We start from the raw sequence: 13,132 nt of genomic DNA, 5'->3' as shown, positions 1-13,132 counted from the left end.
TCAGTGAATCACACACTTAAAAATTGATGAAAGGGACAATTTTTGATACATCCCATTTATCACATTAAAAATAAAATGAAACTACCCGAAGCAATTATACCCTTTAAATACTATCTCAATACAGGTTTTTTAAAAATGCCAATCACTCTGGCTTCCCAGTTCCTTCGGATCATAATTCAACCCCCATACCCCTCGACTGCTCTTCATTCTCTGATCTCATCAGCCCCATCTCCAATGCTAAATCACTCATTCTGGCCTCAGTAGCCTTTCTCCTCTTCTTGAAGATCCAGACGCCCCCTCAGGTCTTTTTAATTTACTCTCCCATCTACCTGGGATGTTCTTCCAATCAGGGTACAGGCTCTGAGATCTAGCTGCCCAGCAGAATCACCCAATAAGTTTAAGGAACCCCAGCCCCACCTCAAAGAGTCAGATGCCATTATTTGGGGAGAGAGGGTTGCACCTGGACATTTATTGTTGTTTTAAAACTAGCCAGGTGCTTCTAACATTCGTCCAGCATTAGAAATCACTGCCCAAGACACCATGCTCAGTTCCCACCATCTTAAGTTTCAGTTCAAGGGCCAGTTCTACAGGAGGCTGTCTGCAATCACACCATCTACCTCGCTTCCATCCTCTACTTATTTGATTCTATCCCACCTAGGATTCTATCATATACAGATCTGCTTCCCAGTGAGAATGTCAGATGGCTGGAGCCAGTGTCCTCAGAACTTGGCTCACAAAGATGCTCAGCACACAGCTGTTGCCTGAATGAACCTCCACTGGTGCCCTCCTGGGTCTAGCTCCAGCTTTATGGGTTGGAGATCTCCATGAAGACCATGAGGTGGCGATAGTGCAAGTGGTACTACAGCACATGTAATGTAACAGCACAGTGGTGGTCTCCTTCCTGTCAAACTGCCTTTGTTTCATGCTGATATGAAACCATAAAATTCCACCATATATGTAGATTACTGGTGATTATGAGTGAAATGACACAGAACATATGAGACACACAAGAGATAGACAGGACGCCACTCTAGCCAGAGGAACAGAACTGCGCAAAAAACTAATTGCCGTTTATTATAAAAGCCCCCTAGGCAGAATTCCCTAGACCCACCCCTGTGCAGGGCTGGGCGGTGGGGCCAAGGTGGGTGGGTCGGGGAGTGGTGGCATCAGGGAGTTGTGGGTGCCCATCCTGCCCTGCACCAAGCCATTGTTCAGGGACAGGACCAAGGACCATGGCAGACAGCATAGTGGCCTCCCTCTTCTCCTCATTTCTAAACTCTGAGCCACTAAGCCCTGAAAACACCCAACTCAGACTAAAGTCAGAGGGAGAAGGTCCTGCCTCACACTCTGGAACCTCCAAGTCCTTCCCCTCTTACTTGGCCAGTCACTGATCCCTGGAAATAACCTCTTAGGATGAATCCCACAAACCCCTCACTTAGCTCATGACTTGCACACAAGGCTGGTATGCTGGCTGTCGCTGGTGTCTGCAGGCAACTTGAATATCCATCATCCGGGGGCTGTGACACGACCTATCACCTTCCACTTGGCAGGCTCCCATATCCAGAAAGAAGAACAGGGAAGCTCTTGTAAAGTTCTCTCTCAATCAGTCCCATTCCATTCCTTTTACAGAAACAACCAGGGATGGCCTGAGGGGCCTATGCCCTGCTTTTGTCCAGCCATGGAGCTGAGGAGTGTTCACATGTTTAAATGATTGAAAACAAACAAACAAAACCAAAACACTTATGTGCCCCAAGAAGACGAAAAGACAACTGTGTGCCTGGGCAGAATCAAGGTCACACATTGCCCACAGAGCTCCTTTTAGCCCAGGCTGCCATCTTGGCCACTGAGAGACAAATTCATTCCCTCCCAGTGTTCTTCTGAGAGTGACCCAGGATTACCTTCTGTCTCCATCTCTGTCAGTAAATTCCCAAGAACTGGACTTCCCAGGAAAGCTCCCAGTGAGGGCCATTATTTATAATGTGGAGAAAAATGTTCCTGACCTCGTGTGGCCCCATTTCCATCTTTGGTCTAAACCTGATACAACCATCCAGACCATATGGAAAACTGCAAATTCACAAATAACCAAGGCATTTTTTTCAAAACAAAACAAAACAAACAAACAAAAAAACACAGTTTAATTTAAATAAGGTAAACAATATGAAAAAAATTAGGGCGTGGAGAGAACCTGAAAGAGCATACCGTGTGAATCCACTGGTTCAGTCACAAAGAAATACCATCATCAAAAAAGATATTTAAGTTTAATGCAAATGTTATACGAAGAAAATAAATGCTGAAAGCAATTACGCTTCACTAATAAGGCCATCTAGGCTAGTTTTTTTGTTTGTTTGTTTTGTTTTGTTTTTTGGTTCTTTTGACAACTGCAGTTGACATATGTTCTTTCCTGTTTCCTCATAGTACTTTCTTTTTTAAATTTCTTTTCTAATATGAGTAACTAGCTGAAAACTGTAGAGTGCACATCCTCTTATCAATAATGTAGAGAAAGGAAACAAAACTAAAATGCACAACAAAATGTACTGGAATGATATTGTACAATTATTTTTTCTTATATACATACATCACCCTTTTGCTTTGCTCAATGCTTCTTGTTTTACACAGCATACAAAATGGTACTGCAGCACATGTAACAGCACAGTGGTGGTCTCCTTCCTGTCAAACTGCCTTTGTTTCATGCTGATATGAAACCATAAAATTCCACCATATATGTAGATTACTGGTGATTACGAGTGAAATGACACAGAACATATAAGACACACAAGAGACAGACAGGACACCACTCTGGCCAGAGGAACAGAACTGTGCAAAAAAACTAATTGCCATTTATTATAAAAGCCCCCTAGGGAGAATTCCAGACTTACATGAATAAGCCTTTTCAGCACAGCGCAGGTGCATACATGTTTTCATATAGCAAAGGGGAGTGAAATCTCTGTCTACTGCAAAGTCTGCCCAAAGCCCCCATATCCTTCTTATCTCAAGAAGGGAATGCTCCCTCGTTTGCAAGGGACCATTTAACTCAAAGCTGTGTCCAGAATCTTTGGCAGAACCCCTCGTATGCAAGGATGCTCAGCCGGAGCAGAGAGACCCATTTGCTGGCACATCTCTGCTACCCTATTAACCCTTCATCTTCCCCTTTTTTATTTGCTTTTATAAATTGTAGCATGGTCTGGATCCTCTCTGCTTCATGCTTTAGTTGTTTCCCTTTCCGCCATCACCAGAAGAGTAGAAAAGCAACACAGCATAGAAGTAATATAAACACAGTGTTCCCAAAGGTAGTCCCAATTAGTGAGGATACATGCCCTAATGGATTTAAGTTATTCATTCCTTCTTGAAAACTTTTTAGCAAATCAGACCCCATAATGTCAGGTAAAGTTCTGCTAAAGGTAGACTAAATTTGTCGTTCCAGGTCCATAATCTCTGTAGTGAGATTTTGATGCCCAGTCAAGGATTGTTTTACTTTATCCCATCCTTCACTCATGTTAAATGGTACAGGTGTCATACAAAACTGAGAAGAATTCCAATCACATTTCAATACACTTTGTGCAGATAAAACAGCCAATTGATCTCCAAGCCAGGAAATGGTGTGTTGAAGATTGAGCAATTACACCGCATGGGGAATAAGGAGTATGAAATATGATTTTAAAAAAATAGGTTGAAATGCATTTAAGTAAGTCAAAATGCTGTCATTTAGCCATTGCTCAACAAATTGAAGTTCCTGTAAAGCCAACGGGGTTAAGGTCTGGGGGCTATCCAAAGCTGTATCTCCTTCTAAAGTAGAAAACAAATGTCATAATTGATAAGTAGGAATCCCAAGTACTGGGTGTAGCCAATTAATATCTCCCAATAATTTTTGAAAATCATTTAATGTTTTGAGATGGTCGCTTCTATTTTCAACTTTTGGGGCCTAATTCTATGTTGTTCCAATATTGTCCCTAACTATGAAATAGGAAAGTCGTTTTGAATTTTTTCCGGGGCTATTTGCAAATTGTATAGTCTTAAAGCCTCTTGTACTTTTAAAGAGTTCATCACGTTCAGCAATACTAGGAGCTGCCAATAGGAGATCATCCATATAATGATATAGAATGTAATTGGGGTATTCTTGATGGAGGGATTGTAAAGAGCGAGCTACGAATTCTTGACATAAGGTAGGACTATTCATCATTCCTTGTGGTAGGACTGTCCATTGATAAAGCTTAACAGGCTGAGCATGATTAAGAGCAGGAACTGTAAAAGCAAATTTATCTCTATCTTGCAATTGTAGGGGAATGGTAAAAAAACAGTCTTTAAGATCTAGCACCATTAAGGACCAATTCTGAGGAATAAGAGCTGGAGAGGGGAGTCCCAATTGCAATGCTCCCATAGGTTCAATATATTTGTTTACTTCTCATAAATAGGTTAACATTTTCCATTTTCCAGATTTCTTTTTTATAACAAAAACAGGAGAATTCCAGGGGGAGGTAGAGGGCTCTGTATGACCAAGTTGGAGTTGTTCTTGTACTAATTGTTCTAATGCCTTGAGCTTCATTTGTGGTAATGGCCACTGCTCAACCCATTTTGGAGTATTAGTTAACCATTTTAATGGGAGTGCTCGAGGAATTTGAGCAGTGGCTACTAGTTTTCCGATGGAATGGTTACAGAAGCCCCCAAAGGAGAGAGGAGATCTCTCCCCCATATATTAATAGGTATATTTACAATATAAAACACTGATTTTCTATTATGGGATTGGCATTGCAAGGGATGGGTACTCTACCAGACATCTGCAATGGAGCTCAATCCTTTCAGCATTTAAGGGCTTTTTTCTTTTTTCCCAATCTTGGGGCCATTGTTGAGAAGAAATGATTGAAACATCCGCCCCTGTATCTACTAGTCCCTCAAAGTTGTTTCCTTTTATAATCAAGGAGAGAACAGGGAGAGAATCTTTGATAAACGTTTCCCAAAATATATGTCGCCCAGTACTTCCAAATCCCCCTGTTTGTTCATTAGGAAGAGCCAAAAAGGGCTGATAAGGTAGGAGAAGTATTTGAGCAATACGTTTCCCAGCTAACAATGAAAGCATGGTAGAAGTAGAAACCATAATCAAAATTTCCCCAACATAGTCAGAGTCTATTACCCCAGGAATTATGGTTAAACCTCTCAAAGCCACACTGCTACAGCCTAATATCAAGCCAAAAGTGCCTTTAGGCAGTGGTCCAAATACATTTGTTTTTAATTTATAAATGCCTCCCCCTGGTGACAAAAGAACATTTTCAGCTAGTGGCAAATCAGCAGCAGCACTTCCTGAAGTAGCAGACCATAAGTCTGAAATCATCATCTGAGGCCCTTTTAACGGGGCATCGACTCCCAACGGTTGTTGGGAGGAAATAGGGTTGGAGCAGATGGGATGGGAGGAGGGCAAGGAGGAGAAGTCCCTGGTATTGTTCCTGGGCCCCAAGGACTTAGGCCCACAGGATAGTTTCCCGGTATTGGGTTGCCCATTTGGTCTGTTTTAGATCTGCATTCATTAGTCCAATGAAACCCCTTCCTGCACCGACGGCAAAGTCCAGGAGGAGTCTTATTCTTCCCAGCAAGAGATCTGTCTTTAGGAATTGCACCTTAATTAGCTTTTAATTTCCAACACTCTTTTTTCATATGACCAGGTTTTCCACAAGGAAAGCAGTTACCTCCCTTTGGTGGTCTCATAACTTTGGCCAAGGCTGTAGCAAAGATATTAGCCTGATGCTCAGCTCCTGCTACTCCTGAGCAGGCTCTGATATATTCAGCTATAGATGCAACCTGTCCCTTTAAATGTCCCAGTATACGCTTGCATTCAGGATTTGCATTTTCAAATGCTAAAGTTTGTAATAATATCTCTGAAATCTCATCCCTCCCTACAGCCCGTTCCACAGCTACCCTCAATCTTGCTAGAAAATCATTATATGGCTCATTAGGGCCTTGCATTTTTTTAACAAAGGAGGGCTGGACTTGGCCAGTAGGCACCACAAGGGGCCATGCTCATAAAAAGACTTGGAGGGTATTGAGCCTGTTCTCTTAAAGCCTGATATTGGTCCTCTCCCATTAGTTTTTCCTCAAGAGGACCAGGGGGATTTTGTCTCTCATTAATCTGAGCCTGCTGTCTAGCTTCTTCTTCCCACCAGCTAAGAAGTTGCAACCATTGAGAGCCCTCCAAGACAGCTTGGGCAATAGATTCCCAATCTAACGAAATGATCAGTTTGCCTTTTCCCAATGATCCCAGCATAGCCCAAACAAAGGGAGATTGAGGACTGTACTGCACTATTGCAGCTTTAAGATCTTTAAAAAATTTATATTCCAAAGGAGCATGTTGAACATTATCACACTGCCATCCTGCTGTCTCTGGATGGGAAACAATTGTGGAAGATCGATAACCCCACCAGGAGGAGCAGACAAGTCATCATCATGAAGCACAGACAAAGGAAAAGAAAACCGACAATGTTCCCTGCCCACATTGGGTGATTAACCACAGTGGGGAAAAGAGAAGCACAAGAAGGAGCAGAGGGTTTAGATTTTTTCTCCTCTTTCCGGGATTTCCACCATTCCCAGAATAGATGGACCCATCTATTCTTTAATCTCTTTGCCCTCCTCTGACAAAACTGAAGAAGCCTCCGAATCTGATACTGAACTATCCAGTGTTTCACCATTTACAGGAGGCCCATTTGTATCCTTGCCTTCAGGCAATGCAGAAGCCCCATTAATGTCTGACATATACTCATAAATTATTTCTCCCCTCCTTGAAGCATTAGATTTAGTTTCATTATCAGTAGAGAGCAAGGTCAAACCTGTGTTATAGTGCTACACAAAGTCCACAGCTTCAAAGGGATCGCATTACACTTCTGATGTTGCTTTCTCAATTCCTTTTGAATTATTTTCCATTCCTTCAAGTTTAACTGTAACTTAGTTTGATATTGAAACCAATGACAATATTGCTCCATCAAGCGAAAGAGCTCACTCAATCGACGAGCCGAGGCTTTAATGCCTATGGAGTGGAGAAGTCCTTGGACTAACTCCATGTATTGTGCCTGTAATGATGATGAGGAATTCCCCATGATCTTTTAAAATCTCCCCTCTGCTAGGGTGAGGAATTCCCCATGATTTTCCTGAAAGTTCCCCTGCTATGGATTTAAAATACCCCCGGGGTTACTCACCCTTTCAGTTTCACTCGAGCCCCACAGTGGGCGCCAGATGTTGATTACTGGTGATTACGAGTGAAATGAAACAAAACATACGAGACATACAAGAGACAGACAAGACATCACTCTGGCCAGAGGAACAGAACTGGGCAAAAAACTAATTGCTGTTTATTATAAAAGCCCCCTAGGCAGAATTCCAGACTTACATGAATAAGCCTTTTCAGCACAGCGCAGGTGCATACATGTTTTCGTATAGCAAAGGCAAGTGAAATCTCTGTCTACTGCAGAGTCTGATTTGAATACTTTCTACGGTCTTCTCTTCTGCAAAATGAGCTGAGTGTGGCTTGCTTCTAGTTAATCATCTGTAAACAAGGATGCAGGTGTTTTTGTTTTTGTTTTTCTTTTTTCTTTTTTCCCTTTTATTGGAGTGGAGTCATCATGGAAATCACATCAAATTAATGAGCTCCTCCATGTACCCTTTCGGTGCAGAGAGCTTCCCTTATAGCATGGTAACATAGTATTTCAAAGGGGCCAATGGGTACATGTGATGTGTCCATAGCAGCACTGAACTCTGTGCTGGAAATTCATGATCCTAATATGCTGTGTACAGCCATACAGATGGAAACAGCTCACGGGGCATCATAGAGGAGGATCTGTGCATTTCAAAGTGACCCCGGTGCCCTCTTGGTAACCCTGTGACGGACGGCTGGCAGGCCATCCTTCTCGAGCATCCAACATTCTTTTTGTTGTTGGTGTGTTTTTTTTTTTTTATTCTCTCTCTCTCTTCTATAAGTTAAAGTTAATACAAATGTGAAAAGGGGAAGGTACTCTAGGCTTGATGACATTCACAAATTATAAATTTATTTAGTTAGTTTAGTTTAGTTTACTCACTCAGTCATGTCTGATTCTTTGCAACCCCATGAATCGCAGCACAGTAGGCCTACTTGCTCATCACCATCTCCCAGAGTTCACTCGGACTCACGTCCATCGAGTCCATGATGCATTCCAGCCATCTCACCCTCGGTTGTCCCTTTCTCCTCCTGACCCCAATCCATCCCAGCATCAGAGTCTTTTCCAATGAGTCAACTCTTCTCATGAGATGCTCAAAGTACTGGAGTTTCAGCTTTAGCATCATTCCTTCCAAAGAAATCCCAGGGTTGATCTCGTTCAGAATGGACTGGTTGGATCACCTTGCAGTCCAAGGGACTCTCAAGAATCTTCTCCAACACCACAGTTCAAAAGCATCAATTCTTCGGTGCTCAGCCTTCTTCACAGTCCAACTCTCACATCCATACATGACCACAGGAAAAACCATAGCCTTGACTAGATGGACCTTAGTTGGCAAAGTAATGTCTCTGCTTTTGATTATACTGTCTAGGTTGGTCATAACCTTTATTCCAAGGAGTAAGTGTCTTTTAATTTCATGGCTGCAATCACCATCTGCAGTGATTATGAAGCCCCGAAAAATAAAGTCTGACACTGATTCCAGTTTCCCCACCTATTTCCCATGAAGTGATGGGACCGGATGCCATGATCTTCGTTTTCTGAATGTTGAGCTTTAGGCCAATTTTTTCACTCCCCTCTTTCAATTTCATCAAGAGGCTTTTTAGTTCCTCTTCGCTTTCTGACATAAGGGTGGTGTCATCTGCATATCTGAGGTTATTGATATTTCTCCTGGCAATCATGATTCCAGCTTGTGTTTCTTCCAGTCCAGCATTTCTCATGATGTACTCTGCATAGATGCTAAATAAGCAGAGTGACAATATACAGCCTGGATGTACTCCTTTTCCTATTTGGAATCGTCTGTTGTTCCATGCCGAGTTCTAACTGTTGCTTCCTGACCTGCATTCAGATTTCTCAAGAGGCAGGTGAGGTGGTCTGGTATGCCCATCTCTTTCAGAATATTCCACAGTTTATTGTGATCCACACAGTCAAAGGCTTTGGCAGAGTCAATAAAGCAGAAATATATGTTTTTCTGGAACTCTCTTGTTTTTTCCATGATCCTGTGGATGTTGGCAATTTGATTTCTGGTTCCTCTGTCGTTTGTAAAACCAGCTTGAATATCTGGAGTTTATGGTTCAGGTATTGCTGCAGCCTGGCTTGGAGAATTTGGAGCATTAGTTTCCTAGCATGTGAGATGAGTGCAATTGTGCGGTAGTTTGAGCAATCTTTGGCATTGCCTTTCTTTGGGATTGGAACGAAAACTGACTTTTTCCAGTCCTGTGGCCACTGCTGAGTTTTCCAAATTTGCTGGCCTATTGAGTGCAGCACTTTCACAGCCTCATCTTTCAGGATTTGAAACAGCTCAACTGGAATTCCATCACCTCCACTAGCTTTGTTCATAGTGATGCTTTCTAAGGTCCACTTGACTTAACATTCCAAGATGTCTGGCTCTAGATTAGTGATCACATCATCATGATTATCTTGGTCATGAAGATCTTTCTGTACAGCTCTTCCATGTATTCCTGCCACCTCTTCTTAACATCTTCAGCTTCTATTAGGTCCATACCTTTTCTGTCCTTTATAGAGCCTATCTTTGCGTGAAATGTTCCCTTGGTATCTCTAATTTTATTGAAGAGATCTCTAGTATTTCCCATGCTGTTCTTTTCCTCTATTTCTTTGCATCGATCGCTGAAGAAGTCTTTCTTATCTCTTCTTGCTATCCTTTGGAACTCTGCATTCAGATGCTTATATATTTCCTTTTCTCCTTTGCTTATCACCTCTCTTCTTTCACAGCTATTTTTAAGGCCTCCCCAGACAGCCATGTTGCTTTCTTGCATTTCTTTTCCATGGGGTTAGTCTTGATCCCTGTCTCCTGTGCAGGGTCATGAACCTCATGCCATAGTTCATCAGGTAGTCTATCTATCAGATCCAGGCCCTTAAATCTATTTCTCATTTCCACTGTATAATCATAAGGCATTTGATTTAAGTCATACCTGAATGGTCTAGCGGTTTTCCCTACTTTCTTCAATTTAAGTCTGAATTTGGCAATAAGGAGTTCATGATCTGAGCCATAGTCTGCTCCTGGTCTTGCTTTCGTTGACTGTTTAAGAGTTTCTCCATCTTTGGCTGCATAGAATATAATCAATCTGATTTTGGTGTTAACCATATGGTGATGTCCATGTGTAGAGTCTTCTCTTGTGTTGTTGGAAGAGGGTGTTTGCTATGACAAGTGCAGGTTCTTGGCAAAACTCTATTAGTCTTTTCCCTGCTTCATTCCGCATTCCAAGGCCAAATTTGCCTGTTACCTCAGGTGTTTCTTGACTTCCTACTTTTGCATTCCAGTCCCCTATAATGAAAAGGACATCTTTTTGTGGTGTTAGTTCTAAAAGGCCTTGAAGGTCTTCATAAAACTGTTCAACGTCAGCTTCTTCAGTGTTACTGATAGGGGCATAGACTTGGATAACTGTGATATTGAATGGTTTGCCTTGGAGACAAACAGAGATCATTCTATTGTTTTTGAGATTGCATCCACGTAGTGCATTTCCAATTGAGTACATACATTTATTTACATCTTAAGTAAAGGTTCCATATGGGTGGAACAGTCTTCATCAAGGGTAATGCCAGACATGAGACCGTGTGGCCTGCCCTCCATACCAGGTGCAGAGGCCAAGTATGAGGGTGGCTGTCCTCCTGTCTCACGTCTTTTTGCTGGTTCCAGTTTCTCTGGTGTCTGGGTTGTTTCTCTCCGCAGGATGGGTGGCTTGTGTCCCAGTATGTGCCGACTCTCAGAAGGTGTACAGATGGGACTCTTTTGGGATCAGGCTCTTTGAACTGGTACCAGTGTTATGCTCAGAGCAGGCTGACCCTTGCTTCTCCTCACTGCCTCTCCAACAACTGGATTTACTGCTCTGGGAATGGTCTGGGCAGGAGGGAAGCCAAGGGGAAAGGGGTTTTAGCATTCCTGACCATCCCTGGCCATTTTTGCCCACCCCCTTCTACTTGATCTGCACGTGCTCCCTCAGGAAGCCACCTTCCTCTCCCGACTCCCCCAAACACACAGGGGAAAAATCCTGCCACCATTTACTGACCTGAATTTTGGAGTCTGTAAGGATTTAACAAGAGCTGGTTGGAAAAAAACAGAAGAGCATCATGCTCAGAGGAAATACAAATGAGTGGGGGAAAGTACGAATTCATTGAGGAAGATGTTTCTTATGCATTACTTGGGTTTAGGCACCCTTGCTGCATGAGCAGACATCAAGTACTCCAGACCCTTGTTATGTTCAAACTTGGGCACTAAAAACGGCACTGAGATTTGGCGTTCTCTACTTACTTCTGTTAATGGAGTTTCTTTCATCATTGTATAGGCAACTTGAAAACAGACTTATACCTAAACCAGCCAAAGGAAAAGGAGGGAGGACCAGAATGGTTAAATCCAGCTGGTTTAATGGTTAAGATTTACTGGCTCCCAGTAAGGAAAAGCTGCAGGGCCAACTGAAGGATGAAAGAACCAGAGTAAGACCTAAGGGAGCTACAAGGACATGTGCGTTGTAAGGAGCTACACTGTGGATGAGTAAGATGTGACAACACTGAAGGAAGAGCCAAACGAGTTTTCCATCCAGCTGGGAGACGGCCCAGCCTGCAGGCTCAGTGGGGTGGCTGACTCTGAGACCCATCAGCACATCACTAAGATCCCATCATACCTTAGATCATTTACCAAGTTTAGACAGATTGGGACAAAACAGTTTTTAACTTCTTGAGGTGGGATGATAATATTTGGACAAAAGAAGTTGGCTTCATTGACTATACCAAAGCCTTTGACTGTGTGGATCACAATAAACTGTGGAAAATTCTGAAAGAGATGGGAATACCAGACCACCTGACCTGCGTCTTGCAAAGGCTGTATGCAGGTCAGGAAGCAATTGTTAGAACTCGACATGGAACAACAGACTGGTTCTAAATAGGAAAAGGAGTATGTCAAAGTTGTATACTGCCACCCTGCTTATTTAACTTCTATGCATCATGAGAAACGCTGGGCTGGAAGAAGCACAAACTGGAATCAGGATTGCCAGGAGAAATATCAATAACCTCAGATATGCAGACGACACCACTCTTAAGGCAGAAAGTGAAGAGGAACTAAAAAGCCTATTGATGAAAGTGAAAGAGGTGAGTGAAAAAGTTGGCTTAAATCTCAACATTCAGAAAACGAAGATCATGGCATCTGGTCCCATCACTTCCTGGGAAGTAGATGAGGAAACAGTGAAATCAGTGTAAGATTTTATTTTCTGGGGCTCGAAAATCATTGCAGACGGTGACTGGAGCCATGAAATTAAAAGATGCTTACTCCTTGGAATAAAGGTTATGACCAACCTAGATAGCATATTGAAAAACAGAGACATTACTTTCCCAACAAAGGTCCGTCTAGTCAAGGGTATGGTTTTTCCAGTGGTAACGTATAGATTTGGACTATGAAGAAAGCTGAACACTGAAGAACTGATGCTTTTACACTCTGGTGTTGGAGAAGACGCTTGAGTGTGCCTTGGACTACAAGGAGATCCAACCAGTCCATTCTGAAGATGAGCCCTGGGATTTCTTTGGAAGGAATGATGCTAAAGCTGAAACTACAGTACTTTGGCCACCTCATGCAAAGGGTTGACTCATTGGAAAAGGCTCTGATGCTGGGAGGGATTAGGGTCAGGAGGAGAATGGGACAACAGAGGATGAGATGGCTGGACGGCATCACGGACTCAATGGATGTGAGTTTGAGTGAACTCCGGCAGTTAGTGATGGACAGGGAGGCCTGGCGTGTTGTGATTCATGGGGTCACAGAGAGTCGGACATGTCTGAGAGACTGAACTGAACTGAACTGAACTGACTGAACTGTGAAGCTTAGACACAGAATCAGAGTGAGGCGGCAAGGGACCAGACCATCACCAAGAAGGGTGACTACTCTTATCATCACCTAGTGATAGGCAGGCATGGTGATTTCCTGAGCTCTGGTTCTGGAAGAGAAGAAGCAAAGACAGTGATAA

This window comes from Capra hircus, unplaced genomic scaffold (assembly GCF_001704415.2).
Source record: "Capra hircus breed San Clemente unplaced genomic scaffold, ASM170441v1, whole genome shotgun sequence".
In the NCBI taxonomy this organism is placed as follows: Eukaryota; Metazoa; Chordata; class Mammalia; order Artiodactyla; family Bovidae; genus Capra; species Capra hircus.
This window is presented reverse-complemented; position numbering follows the sequence as displayed.